This window comes from Girardinichthys multiradiatus, chromosome 8 (genome assembly GCF_021462225.1).
Source record: "Girardinichthys multiradiatus isolate DD_20200921_A chromosome 8, DD_fGirMul_XY1, whole genome shotgun sequence".
Lineage (NCBI taxonomy): Eukaryota > Metazoa > Chordata > Actinopteri > Cyprinodontiformes > Goodeidae > Girardinichthys > Girardinichthys multiradiatus.
In genome coordinates, this window is record NC_061801.1 from 8,164,330 (window position 1) to 8,175,687 (window position 11,358).

Below are 11,358 nucleotides of genomic sequence, written 5' to 3' on the forward strand. Positions count from 1 at the left end.
GTCTGTTTTCTGTTTGTAGCTGAATTTTTGTCACACACAGAAAGACATCTCAGTGCAGCCTTTTTTCCCTTCCAAGCTGTGAACAATTCAAGTGTTCAAACTTCCAGTATTGGTGGATTTGATTGCCACATCTGCTGCTCCTGCTGTGAGGAGACAGTTCATGAGGTCTGAAAACTATCCCAGCTGCAGGTCTGAAAAAAAGAAAAGGGAATAATGTGGAACCAAAACTGCTGAATTCTACAGTGAATGAATGCATCTTTTACAGTCTCCACTAGATATACAAGTACATCTAAAAAACATTTCAATGACGTTGAAAAGTTCCGCATTTTTTGCCACTCATTTAAGAAAGTAAAACCCATATATAGATTCATTACGCATAAAGTAAAATATAAAAATTTAAGCCTTTATTTCTTGCAATGTTGATGCATATGACATAAAGTTAATGAAAATCCAAAATTCAGTGTCTCAGAAATTTGTGATATTTTGGAAAAGTTTGAAAAGTGTGGAAGTAAAAGATATATCAGCAACAGGCATAACCACAGCCTTAATGGGATTGTCAAGCAAAACCCATTCAAGAATTTGAGGGAGCTTCTTAAGGAGTGGACTGTGGCCAGAGTCAACGCATCAAGACCTGCTTCGCACAGGCGAATCCTACACATGGGCCACAAATGTCGCATTTCTCGTATTAAGCCACTCCTGAACCAGAAGCAGCGCCAGAAATGTCTTACCTGAACTAAGGAGAAAAATAACTGGACTGTTGCTTAGTCCTTTTTCAAATGCAGGTAAAGTTTACATTTCAATGTCCCAGAGTCTTAAAGAACAGTGGAGAGGCACAGAATCCTCATTACTCAAAGTCCAGAGTCAGTGATGATTTAGGGTGCCATGTCATCTGCTGGTTTTGGTAAACAGCGTTTTCTAAAGTCTATAGTCAATGCAGCCATCTACCAAAATATTTTAGAGCAATTCATGCTTTCTTACTGACAAACTTCATGGAGATACTGATTTCAGTTTTCAGCAGGACTTGACATGTCTCACACTGCCTAAGGTACCTAAAACTGGTTCAATGACGATGGTGTTACCGTGCTTGATTTGCCAGCAAACTGACCTGACCTGAACCCCATAGAGATTCTATGTAGTATTGTCAAAAGGAAGATGAGAGACACCAGACCCAACAATGTAGATGACCCGAAGGCTGCTTTTAAAGCACCCTGGGCTTCCCGAACACCTCAGCTGAACCACAGGCTGGTCTCCATGCCAATCTGCATTGATGCAGTAATTCATGCAAATGGAGCCCTAACACTCACAATCTAGAGTCGTTTGGGTTTTGATTTTCTGTTGTATGTGTATTTTGATCAAATCCTTGTTAAGTTCTTTAGGTCTTGTCTTATTTAGTTCATTTCCTTGTGCTCTCTATTGTTAGTTGTTTGTTGTTTCCATATATGTTTGCCCATATGTTTGTATGTACAAACTTGGCAATAAAGCTGATTCTGATTCTGATATAGTTCTGAATTCATTCTTGTGTTCTTTGTACTTAGTTATTTTCCTTCTAGATCTCTGTTAGACATTTCCCCTGGATTTTCTGGTATCTCAGTTCAGCTTCCATGCTTTCATCCTGGCAGTCTGCTTCCCTGTTTCTATTCATCCTCACTGACAATCTAGCTCATTCAGCCCAACCTGTGCCTTCTAACCATGCTCATGTTGCTCACCTTTCACATACTATTTAAGTTCCTGTTAGTCATTCTTTCTCTGTTGGATTCTAACTTTCTGTCCTGGCTGTTTACCATGCTCTAGGTCCTGTATAAGCTTTTGTTTTCATTAAATGTCCTTCTTCTCATCATGTCTCTCCAGAGTTTCAGTCTGCATATGGTTCCAGCCCAAAAATTACACATTATGAAACCAACCAAATATTGAGTACATAGAAATAAACAACAATAAACGACTTTTCAGAAGCCTGATATTTCTGTTTAAAATATCAGCATTTTATTGATGTTATGTAATATTCAAATTTTCTGAGACATTGACTTTTGAGTTGTCATTATTTTTAAACCATAATCATGGTCATTACAAGAAATAAAGACTTGAAATATTTCACTCTGTGTGTAATTAATATATGTAATATGAGTTTCACTTTCTGAAAGAAGTACCTAAAACTATTTAACTTTTTCACAATATAAATGTTTTTAGCTGTATTTATACGGGAAATCAAGCAATGATATATTTCAATTCATTGATTAAATAGATGCAACACTTTTATTCAGGTGTGCTCCCTACTTTTATGTGATATCATAGGCTAGCAGTGTAGCTGGTAAATTCTTTATCCCTGCATCATCGGTTCTGGTTAAAAACACAAACTCAGCACAGTGTTCATTCTAACACAGTCTGCTCTTACTCAATGTGGGCCATATTTACCCCCCCCCCCCCCCCCCGTGATTGTAGTCATACATTCAGGAACCAAAGCAGGCTGTGTTGCCCTGGAGATGGTGAAGACCTAAAAACAGCAAAATCTGCAGTGCCTTTTATTTACAATGATCAACTTTGCCACATTTTGTCAAGTTACAAACAAAAAATATTTTATTAAGATTTTATGTCATAAATCAAAACAAAATAGTGAACAATTGTTAAGGGAAAGTAAAATAATGCATGATCTTTAAGCCTTTTTTTGAAAATAACACATTTTTTAATGGTTTGTGGTGGAGCAAGACCGAATCGGCAACAGGATATTGGCAGCCGCATAGTGGATGGATATATTTTAATGGAAGAGGATGAACTTACAGGACACGAAAGAAACACAGGAACCAGGGAGACAAGAATAGTGATGACAACAGACAACCCAACGATGCCTTCATTGGGTTAGAAAACAGGAACTGTAGTTCTTTTCTTTTCTTTCTGCTCTCGGTGGAGGAGGACGCTTTTTCTCTGTCTCCCGCAGCCCTCCCATATCTGCCCTGCTTCAGCTCTGTGTCCTGTCTTCATTTTGGAGCTTCTTTTTGCATATCTTCCAAATTCTTAGTTATGACTCTGGTCAGCATGTCTCTCAATGCAATTCATCAAATGTTCTCGAGAAGACAGGGTGAAGGAGAGCCCAAGTTGTCCGGACTGGACGTTTTTCTCTGGATACACAATGGACTCCTGGCAGAAGTGGAGGATTGTGTGTTTGTTGATAATGTCAGTCGAGGATGTTGAAGATATGTATATAATTGGATGTTTGATATCAGGATTTCTGCTTGTTGGAGTCAGCGGTTACCTGGCATATCGAGAAATTCGGAGAGTGTCAGCAGCTGTTCTGGCAATTGTGAGGCTGCCTGGCATGTGTGATGGGATCTTCAGAGCGATCAACACTCAGACTGAGATGTTACGTGAGCTAAATCGCAGACTGGATGTGATCCTTACACAGGATTGCAGGCAGGTTGCGGTTCTTGGACTCAGGGGTGAAATGGGATAAATCTTGGAGAAAGTTGTTCGCTCGGATCTGGCGAGAGACCAGGAATTTGGGTGTTTGGATTCGCCATTGAGAAGCACCAGCGAGACTCTCAAGGCTGACAGAAAATTAAGAGTCAGCCTAACCCAAATAATTATTGTTTTTCTGAATCTGGCTCCCCTGCACGGCCTTGATGGCTGGCTATCTTCAACTTCTCCTGGAAGTTATGTAAACATGACGCTCTGCTCCCTCTCCCCCCTCCCTTCCCTGAGGACATCTGTGGACCTGCTCAGAACTTTGTGGCCGGTTGATGAACATTCCAACGTACCATCAAGGACAATGGCCTCTGGGACAGTGCTTCATGGACTTACTTGCACACACTGACATGCACGCACACACATGCTCAAGATAAACATATGCACCCCCTCACACCACCTTCACCGTTCCTGGCATGATGTTGTTTTGTCAACTTGTTGCTTCTTTGTGCTGAGGTTTTTTGCAATCTCAAACTGTATCCTGCTAAGGATAAAGTGTGAAATATGATTTTTTTCCCTCTACTTACCTAATGTGGCCTCTTTTCTCATCTAACAAGGGCAGCGCCTGTGAGTGGGCAGCAAAGCCTCGGTGACCCGTCCCCCCTTGTCTTGTGTCATGATGTATGTTTGGATGGGTTGTACTGGAATTCTAATTTCCCCTTGGGGATCAATAAAGTATCTTTGAATTGAATTGAATTTTCACACTGAGGTGAAAAGAACTACATGAAAAACCAGTGAGTACATTCAACAGAAACACAAACAGGTGTGAATCATAACACTTTTAATAATTTTCAGATTTTTATTTGTGAAAAAAAAGGAAAATAGTGTTTCCTCTTCCTCCTACTTTACGGATATGTGCTATTTTTGTTTTTTTTATTTTTGTGTTGCAAGAAATCCTGGTAACATACATTTTTGTTACATGATAAAATGTGAAAAGGTTCAAGGAGGCAAATTATTAACAAATAAATATCAATATATGAATATCATATTTAATCATCAGTTTCTAATATTACGGTTTACTATCTTGGAGCCCAGAAAGAAATCTGTACTGCATGATTAAACAAGCATCGGTTAATTAAATTTAAACTGACAAAAGACATTTTGTCACTAAGATGATTCATTGCCAAAAGCAGCAAGACAATTAAGCCTTAAATGCTTCCATCTCAGAAAGCACAGACACAGGGGGGAAAAAACTAAACTAAGAAGGATTCTCCCTGACTTCAGCAGGCAGGAGGTGTTGAGCTGGCATGAAGCGTTTCTGCTCAAGCACATTTGCTGCATCACTCAACACCTGAATGCTCAGCAGCCTGTCTAATCCAGCAGCACCTTCATCACACAGAACTCAGTCAATACAGCTGATATAGGGTCAAAAAGGGGTATTCAGAAGGGATTGCACGGAGCATGGGAAAGAAGAGGTTCAAAAGATCAAACTGGCAGGGGATGATAGGGCCAAAAACAATTGAGTGTTATAGCATTGCAAATCAACCCCCCCCCCCTCCCCCATCCCCCCCACACACACACCCACATGCACAGACAGAGTCAAAGCCATCATTCTTTCTCCCCCTTCATTATTCCCTGTTCAGCTCTGACTGCTAATAAATAGGCTTAGACAGGCTTCTGCCACTGCGTGTTAGGCTGATAGCTCCATGCTCCTTCACTTTGAGGCCTGACAGTTTCTTAATGGGAGTTTAAGTTGATGTCAGCCCACCTCCTCATCTCAGAAGCACGCCTAATTTCACTGACTGCTTGCAACCTGAAAACTCCAGATCTGTTTTCTGTTTAAAGAAATTATTCATTGGTCTGAATCAGATGAACACTATAACTGTAAATCCACTTATGCCAAAACACATGGGAGCACAATATAACAATGCTTCACAGACATGACAAAAATGTGCTTCTTTTGAATTTTTAGAACCACGTAAAATGTACTTTTAGATAGGCTTACATGCCTCACAAGATAACAGTATGACAGCAGTTTCAGGGTATTTGGTTTAACTACTTTGACTGGTGTCTTGGACACTAAAGTATGGGAATGTTCTTGTGTCCAAGTCAATGTATAAAACGTTTTGGCCACAACATTGATCTGCAGCGCTGTTATATTGCTGTGATCTATTTAGCTTGTTACCGTGTTTTAATTTAATCATGTTTTAATGTTTGTGCTGCTCTCTTTGTGAAGCACTTTGATTTGTATCTGTGAAAATATGACATATATAAATAAAACTCCACTCCACATACTATAGCAACATAACTGAGGTTTTGCTTTTTCATTTCCTGACTGATTTCATGACATGAAAGCCATCAGAAGTTCAAATAAAATATCTGACTGCAGACATAACTATGATTTACAGACACTGTATTGATATTGGATTTTGATTTGATATCATGCCATTACACAGCCCCAGGGTTCTTACTTTATGTTCAAAGGTCCAAATCTCATTTCTAAATAAGGTTAAAGATTCAGAACAAGAGATGGGAAGAATTATTCTCAACGAAAGAGTTGCTGCTGTCCTGGAAGAAAATGAGGATTTGTTGGTCTAACCTGCTTAGTTATTTGCAAGATGATTTGTCCCAACTGCTGTGGAGGGGTCGGTTGTCCCTAGGGTGTTCCCAGGCAATTGGAAGTTGAATACAGAGGATGGGAGTTCTCTTTAGTTTTTCTGGTAAATATGGTGGTAAGATGGTAAATATTTCTGTTTACTCATTTTATTTGTATATTGTGTATCTTGATGACTTCAAATGTATCCAATTTAAAATATATATATTATTTAGAAAAAGAAAAAGGGAAAAAAAAAACAAATGAAATGGCACTTTATGGCTACAGTGTTAGGTTTAATGAGTTCTCCAACTTATATGAAAATGTAATTGAATCAACTTAATGACTTCTCACACCTCAGAAAATGAGCATGTTTGCTTTTCACACAAGAGTAAGCAAACTAATAAACCCAGCTTAGTGCAACCATAGTGCAACCAGACACTGTATAATCTGACCAGCTGAGGTGAAAGCTACCCAGAGACAAAATTCACAGCAACATAGTCTGGAATATGACACTGTTTGTCATTGGTGAGCTGTCTAGGTCTCTCTGAACTTAGTTTTATTTTTTTACAAATTCCATGTTTTATAAAGTAAGCACATTCTTTAACCTTGAAATTATCTAATCTCAAGAATTAATATATACAATCATAATGGCTCAACAGGAAAAGAGCCCAAAATTTCTGTGGCTAATTTAATGTTACTTGAATGGTTTTAAAAATCAACTGGTCAGTTATCTCTTAAGTGTAATAGAACACGTTTCGCATAAAAGTTAAGAAACATGCCTTTAAAAAACAATCATGAAAACAACTTCAGATGTGAACTTGAAATTCAGTCGGGTTTTATAAAGCTGCTATAATGTTTGAACAATCATTCACCTAAAACTGGCATAGCTTCATAATTTATTTCTAAATGGTTCGGACTCGGCATATGAGGAAACAAAGAATTTTCAGTAATTGTGCTTCACGCTCTGCTGAGGAGAAGGATTCGTTTATAAAAATGGCAGGCTAACATTAACTTGCTTCCTATCAGTGCTGACATGCTAGGGTTGAGTATGGACTCATAACATGTTCCTATATAAGATAGAACATTCTAATGGACTTATCCTGCTTTATAATCTAACAGCTTGACTTTGCTAGTTATTGTTTCTTAGGACTAGTTTTATGCTCAGACCCACTCGGCTGTTGGTCTGAGGAAGAGCTGAACATCAGCCAAGTGGATTATATCACACAGGCAGAGTGACAGGGAGCAGCAGACAAAACATTATGTCTTCTATGGCTCGGAGTATCACTGTTGAGCCCATGCAGACTATTTTCCTGAATTTGCTTCAAACCATCACACAGCCAAGGTGTGGATACCACCAATGCCTGTTAATGCATATTCTACACATACCAAGGATCATATTAGAAGCCTTTTGTTGCCATCCAGCAGTTTGATGTTGTCCAAATTTAGCCAATTAGTATAATAAATACCCACACTTATATCCATTGTATGTGTGATGTTCTAGAGGACTCTAAATACATTGATTGCATAATTCACCTAGAAAGTACAGTACGTTTGGCAGGAAGCTCCTAGCCCTTTACCTGGATATTAAAAATTTAAGCTTGCTCCCAGAGAGATGAAGGTTCACAGCGTATGTGGACCAAAAACCCTTTTTCCATGGCTAAGGGAGCCGAGTTGTCCACCCACCAGCAGAGGCACTTCTCCTACATTTCTGAGTTTATAACGGCTATTCAGCAAGTTGCTGGCAAGGCTAATTTGGTCGCAGACTGTTTGTCTGTGGCAATTTTGAGGGTTGTTCACCTGCGACTGTACTATATCTGCATGGCTGAGGAGTTACAAGATTCAAATCAACCACCACAGGGCTGCACCCGAAAGATGTTGTATTCTGTGATAAAGGTATGACATAGTCGTGGGATGTGTCGACAGGTCAACCCTGTCTCATCCTTCCTTCCACTTTGATAAGGCATGTTTTGACACTGTTCTTGGCCTTTCCCATCCAGGCAGAAAGGCGTTCCTGCAGCTGGTGGTTGCTAAATTTGTTTGGTATGGTCTTGGGAAGGATGTGAAAGTCTTGGCTGATGGCTGCATGTATTGTCAGTGTTCTGAGGAGCATCACTGCATTAAGGGACCCATAGTTTTATAAGTAGAGATTTGATCACTTTCAAATGTACCTGGTGGACCTTCTTCCCCCATTCTGTAGTCTCTCCTTTCTCCTCACCATAGAGGAAAGGACAACCAGGTGGCCAGAGGCTGTCCCATTGTCAATGGACTGCTGAGGTAGCAAGCTCTTTCAGTAGAACATTTATTGGCACCCCACCATGGCCTCTCTTCGGAGGTTCAAGTCTGAACTGCTCTCCACCGAGAGCCAGGGGGTCAGGTCTCACTGCTACTGGGCTGTGTGAGAGGGCTCCTTGTTCTGTCATACTTCAAGCCAGCCTGAAGTATGACAGCTGGGTTTGCAAGCCCTAAAGACTGCTGATGCGACTCCAGTGATGGTACAACCCAACCACGGTGGGTGCCTGTAGAATCCCATCTTGCCTCCACAACCCTGTGGTCACCCTTTTTTTTTAGTGGCTAAGTTTTCTCAACAAGGATAGTTTTCTCTCCTGTTACTACATCAACTCATGGTCTCCCCTACCCCTACGTCCCCAACACAGTCACGTCAGATTTTGTTTTTATGTGCCATAATGCCCATTGCAGACCCCTGTGGCATGATTGGTCAGACTCTATCTGCTGGTAGGATAAGGTCATTTGGACTGCAGGAGGCATAGCTAAATACCTTTTTTGACCGTGTGGTGGCATCAGCCATCTTCTATGGTGTAGTATGTCGCACCAGCAGCTTCTCAATAGCAGAAGAGAAGCGGTTGGATATACTTATCAGGAGGGCCAGCTCACTGCAGGTGGTGGGAGACAGGAGAACTCTAGCAAAAATAGCATCACTGTTGAACAATGTCTCCCACCCCATGCATGACACTGTAACGGGCCTGGAGAGCTCCTTCAGTGACAGAGTGCAGGATCCTAGGTGCGCAAAGGAACGTCATGTCCTTCCTTCCAGCAGCTGTAAGACCCTATAAGCACTGCTTTCCATAAACCCAATAAGCTGTTTACACCCCTGCTATTATTTGCAGTTTTCCATATTCTTGTTAGCATGTATAGATTTCTTGCGCTGTACTTTTGATGTTGCTGTACAATCTCTTATTTTTTGATTACCCTTGCTGATATTTATTTGTATCTGTGTGCCTCCATTTGCTTGTCACTTTTCTGCTGAATTTCCCTCTAACGGACAAGAAGTATTTAGAAGTATTTTGTAGTCGGGAAAGGGTAGCTTGCCGGAAAATACTGTATCTCCATAGACCACTTCAGGCCGGCACACCATTTGGACCAGCCTGTCCAAATCTAGGCGAGTATACTTAAGGGTATACTTAAATTACTCTTAAACTGTTGGATAATGTGGGACTTCCTCTATTGAAGGCACAAATGACCAAATTATGTGATATTCCACATTTCTAAACATACTTTATCTGTTTCTTACCATATGTTACACACTATAGAATAAGTCCAGATTTACTTTTCTTTCAGTCAAACTCTTGACCAGGTTCTCCATGCAGAGAACATGCAAACTACAGAAAAAGGCCTGAAAAATGGATTTCAACTAAAGATTAACTTGCTGTGAGATAACGGTAGTAAAACCACACTACAAAAAAAGTGCAACACAAAAATAGAGGACAAGGGGCAGAAGAGACAGGTTTTACTCAGACAGAAGAAAACAACGTGCAAGAATAGAGCAGGTGCAAAAGAACATTTTAAAATTAGCACCAACCCAACTACACCAGGAGATGTGAATGAAACAGAAGACCTCAACATATAGTCTATAAGAGCAACAGAACTTTTTGTTTTGCAGTTTACTGTCTTGTTTTGTAAATTGCAGAGTGCAAAGAAGATTAAATAGTTTTTCATAAGCTGACACAGATGCAAATGTAACTGTTGGTAATGTTCCAAATTTCTAGGCAAGGAGAGAACTGACCAAGCCACAGGGTCACCTGTAGCTCATTGAGTAAAGTGGTCGTCTTGCGGTTCAAATGTTGTGGGGTCGATTCCAGCTTCTTTCTGCCACATGTTGATGTGCCCCTGGGTAAGGCACTTAACCTCTACTGATCTGTGTATCGATGTATGAATATGTGCATATTTGTGAGTGTGAATGGGTCTATTGTAAAGTGCTTTGAGTGGTTGTTATGACCAGAAAAGTGAATATAAGGAGTTTTTCCAAAATCTGAGTAATATTTGGAGCAAAACTGAGACCTGCTTAGTCAACAGTGGAAGATAGCCTTTGTATGATGAAAAAGACCCCATCCTTCATCCTCTCTGTTGTACTTGAGCTTTTCCTCCAAACCCCCCTCTCCAGATTAGTCTAGATGTGTGATGACTAAACCTGACTGGTTGCTTATCATTCAGTATTTTGTGAAATTAGAAGCACAATGCGAATCCAGATGAACTGAGTGTAGACTGATTGTCTTACACATTATTATCAGAATGTAGCCAGTTTCATTTGAATATAGGAAAATATTTAGGTTTTATTCCAGTACCACCCATTTACATTTACCAATTTGGCATCTTTTTGTAGAAATAACAAAAAACACATTCTATTCATACTGCTATTAAATATATAGTATGTTTGTATTGCTGTGCTTCACAGAAAGGTCAATGCAAGATACAAGACAATCACCTTTTTTCTTTGGCAAGATAAATAAAACATAAACAAGAAATCATTTACTTTCTTTTTGTTTCAAACAATGAAAATTTTAAATATATGCTCAGCACTTTTTTATTTTACATATTAGTTACATTTTCTTACACAAACACTGTTGTAAATCCCTCAATAAGTCCAAAGGAAAGCCAGTTGAGGTTGTAGTGCATCTTATGAACATCATTAAAATAAAACTCAAAGTGTTTCAACATTGTCTTACCTGAGGCGGAGGGACAGAAGGGGTCTTGTTCACTGGTTTTTGTCTGGATCTGATCTGCTTCAGATTGACCTAGTAGGAGCTCTCAGCATCCATCCAGCAGCATCCTCTCCCCCACTCTCCTCCTCACTGACAGCGTCCTCAGCACACACGCTGTAGTAACAGCTTTGCTCCTCCCCCATACCTCCCTCTCTCTCCCATTTAACTAAACCCATCAACTCTCATCACGTCAGCACTGGGCAAAATGGTGATTCCATAACTCTCGGCAAAGTGAAGTAGAAGAGAGACGAAAAGCAGTTAGCTGCTTTATTTTTTAGCATAATCCTTGAGAACTTGGGGCAGATTTATGACTACATTTCCAAGATAAAAGTTTGTACATTTCAGTGTACTAGATTTATTTTTTAGAATTAA

General features: G+C 39.9%; 1 protein-coding gene across 4 annotated transcripts in view; it reads right to left on the reverse strand.

Annotated features, from left to right (window-relative positions):
- Positions 1 to 11,081, reverse strand: part of rph3aa (rabphilin 3A homolog (mouse), a) — a 70,177-nt gene extending 59,096 nt beyond the window's left edge. For 2 of the 4 annotated variants that reach the window (XM_047373124.1, XM_047373123.1), the window contains exon 1: positions 10,951 to 11,065. The gene's annotated coding sequence lies outside the window, so the exon portion shown is untranslated. Of the gene's footprint in view, positions 1 to 10,950 lie in introns of all 4 variants that reach the window. The other 2 variants (XM_047373122.1, XM_047373125.1) reach the window with 2 other exon arrangements.
- Positions 11,082 to 11,358: the final 277 nt, after the last annotated feature.